Source organism: Pteropus vampyrus, unplaced genomic scaffold (genome assembly GCF_000151845.1).
Source record: "Pteropus vampyrus isolate Shadow unplaced genomic scaffold, Pvam_2.0 Scaffold1, whole genome shotgun sequence".
Taxonomy (NCBI): domain Eukaryota; kingdom Metazoa; phylum Chordata; class Mammalia; order Chiroptera; family Pteropodidae; genus Pteropus; species Pteropus vampyrus.
The window spans coordinates 6300990-6304610 of NW_011888782.1; the positions used below are offsets into that span (position 1 = coordinate 6300990).

Sequence of the window (3621 nt, forward strand, 5' to 3'; positions counted from 1 at the left end):
TGCCTTTATACTAGGTAGATTTTTTACACACTTATCTATCTCATATATCTCATTAGACTCACAGAAACAAGTCACTTGATGTTACTGGTACTATGGCAATAACTGTATTTCATCCAGTGCCTCTTATGTGCCAGGATACAAGGGGCAATTCATCTATATTATAATAACCTCACAACCCAATAAAGAGGTAAGTTTTATCCCCATTTTATTGGTGGGGAATCTGGAGTTCAGAGAAATTGACTAGCTGAAGATTACAAAGAAGTCAATTCAGGAGCTAGAATTTGAATGCAGTCTGTCTGACTTCAAAAATTGTCATTCTTCCCACTGTACTCCACTTGGATTCTTATGGAGTGTTTCCTTTTATGTTCTTAGTTTCCCTTCTAAAAGCCTATCTGAATAAAGGGTCCATTATAACTCCCAAATTCAATTCATGTTAAAAAATACACACACGTATAGATACACATATTCACACATGGTGATCTTACAGGTTTGTATAAAAAAAAAAAAATCAGTCGAACGATTTCAGTTCCCTTAGTTGAATTCATTGGACATGGGTATCGAAATAGTTCTAGAGCCCCATGAAAATATAGCTTGTATACTAAGATAGACAATGCCCCCAATCCTAGCGGAAGGCAAAGGATAAGTGAGAGGTAAAGGGAGGGAATACACCGCCCTTGAAAACATTGCAGTTCTGAGCTCGGAGCATACTCCACAGTGGTGCCAGGCAAGATGAGAAACTGACCCTATATGTTCAGTGGGAAAATCAAAAAGTAGGCCAAGTGCACATTAGTTAATATTAAAGTGAGAGTCTCTGGAATTGTTTCTGCAAATCCCTCACTCGCTGGTCTAATTAGGGAAAATGGAAGATCCCAATGTATCAGTAATTTCACACCAGTGGAAGCGTTGGAGTTACATAAATGTTTACCTCAATAATCCAGGCACAGGGTTATGCCTGCCTCTGAAGAGTTTGTGAAGGAGGTGGGGACATGAGCGATTGCCCAGGGTTAGTGAAGTTGCTCCCAGAATAAGAAAATAAAAGCTAGCCACTGATCATTGGTCACTCTCAGCACTGTGTAAAATAATATGACTCCCATCAATTCCCTTTTCTGGTGGCTACCTAGCAGTGCTTCTCCCCTACGTAGAACCCACCCTTCTATTGGGTAAGGCCATGGGTGTAGATCACTTGAACATCTATCATTTCTGGCCGGGCAGCTCTAAGATGGAGGAAATGAATTGTCACCTCTGCCTCTTTTTCCTCTTGTTTATGTTTAGTTGTCTTAAAATACCACTGGAAACGCACGCGATAAATGACGACAGAAAACAGCACCACTCATCAGCTTTGTGCAATAATAATGCATATTTGCATAGCTCTGTACTGTTTACACAATTCTTTTATCAGCATCCGATTAATTACATTCTCATATGAATACTGCTGGGAACCAGGCAGGGCTTTTGAGCTGGAGATGTAGAAACTAACTCTCAGACAGGTTTGACAACTTTCCCAAGATCACACAGCTGATGAGCTGGGAAGCCAGAGTTGGAACCTCTTTGACTGCTAATTCTGCTGTATTTCCCTCGTCACTCTGCTCAACTTCCTTTGTCACCCCAAAATTAGCCTGTCTGCCTTCCTGTTAATTGTGTCTCTCCTCATGAAGATCTATCTTCCAGAAAATGATCATGTAGTAGATTCTTTTTTCAATCCTCACTGAATGATTTTCTAATAATTTTTAAATACTCATTAGTAAAGCGTTTCTACAAGGTTATTAAGTTCTTCACAGGCATGTTAGAGGGCCACTTTACTAGCAGCCAAAAAATGCATTAATACATTCTTGTGTGTGAAGTAGGTTAAAAATAATATATACACCCGAGATAATGGAAACATGTTGACATTATTAAGGTTATAACACATTTGGAGTTACCTTAATTGTAATATTGAGCAAATTAAAGATTATCAAGTACAGTGTCCCTGAACATTCTGGAGCAGCATCTTTCCCCATTTGACTAATTGCTGTGACACTTGAGATCTCAGTGTGATGTTTTCCTGCACACAAGTGCACAAGTGGAGGCCACCGCACCTCTTTAAATAAACAGGCAGATGTGCTTAAAAATAAATTAATTTATTGAGAGAAGTCAGAGTTGCAGCCTTGATCCTTTGGCTCTGCCACAAGCGTCCTCTTCCAGCTGAGCGAAAGGGAGATAGCTGCAATTTTTGCTCCACTGAGTGTATGTGAAAAAAAAAGGTGGCTGTTCTTACTGCTTTACCTATAAGTGAGCCCAGGAAAGTGTGATGTCTGCCCTGCCTCCTCCCCCTTCCACTCCCACCCAAAGAACTATGATTTAGTGCAGGGGTCAGCAAATATTTACTCCCAGATAGTAAATATTTCAGGCTTTGTTGGATGGATGGTCTCCGTCCCAATTATTAAGTCTGCTGAAGAAGTGAGAAAGCCAAAGATAATATAGGTAAACAAATATGTCTGGCTGTGTTCCAATTAAACTTTATTTTCAAAAGCAGTAGTTGCTGGATTTGGCCAATGGGGGCGCTGTTGATTGCCTACCTGTGAGGCAGTGGATGGAGCACCCACCTAGAGGTTAAGGGAGAGAGGCTCAAGCTATATTTGATCAATCATGCTGAGTCACCTCAGATAACTCCTTTGTGGTCCTAAGCCTCTACCTGCCCTCTAAGGTCATTTCTAGCTGACAAACTGAGATGGAAACTTATTTTTGAAGAGTAGTTAGGACCCAGAGATGGTCTAAATCAGAGATGACAGATCAATTGATTGCAGGTCCTATTTTAGTTTGAGTTACCTTTAAACAATAATAATTTGGGTGCAAGTAACTTATTTTGGAGGTGATCTCAAGGACGTGAAAGAGTGGGGAAGTGAGTCAGGAAAGAGCACATAGCTAATAAAGTGTGTTCATGAGTGGGTTACCACGATGGCCAACTGGCGCTCAATCCTGCTGGGAGCTCTCTGAGATACTACCTGGAAACACCTCAAAATTGTCTCACTGAGGTAGCGAGGAAGCTGAGATCTTTATCCAACAACTTCCATCCCTCATTGGTTGATGGCTGGTTATTGGGCAGGGGAGTAACTCTTTGGTACCTCTGTCCTGGTTCACAGATGTGCCAAGTGCACTGCACTGAGAAAAGAACAGCCTCAGGCAGAGAGATATAGGAAGCTATCTGAACTGTCAGAGGGCAGCCTCTGAGTCAGGCCAAGAGATTAAGGGCAGGGCTTTGGCAGCATCTGCTACATATAGGTCCTGCACAGGAAACATGAGTGGGTGAAAAAGACCTGTCAGGGAGACCACAGAGAGTGGCGGGGTTTGTGCCAAACTGGATAGCACTTGTCCAGTCTAAACGCAGATTGTATTCTTCAGAGTGCTCCAGGAAAATAGACCCAATATATATACATTCTCCCTCTATATATACATTCTAGTCTATGGCCATACTACCCTGAACAAGCCCTATCCCATCTGATCTCAGAAGCTAAGCAGGGTCGGGCCTGGTTAGTACTTGGATGAGAGATCACCTAGAAAGACCAGGTGCTGTAGGCATTAAAAGTAGAAAAGAAAGGGATTGTAAGCTGACAAGGTCCTTGCAATCTGTGAGGTCAACCAAGG

At 41.8% G+C, this 3621-nt stretch overlaps 1 pseudogene; it reads left to right on the forward strand.

Moving 5' to 3' along the window:
• The first annotated feature begins 3436 nt into the window (after nucleotides 1-3436).
• Nucleotides 3437-3555, forward strand: LOC111736286 (annotated as a pseudogene).
• The last annotated feature ends 66 nt before the right edge of the window (nucleotides 3556-3621 follow it).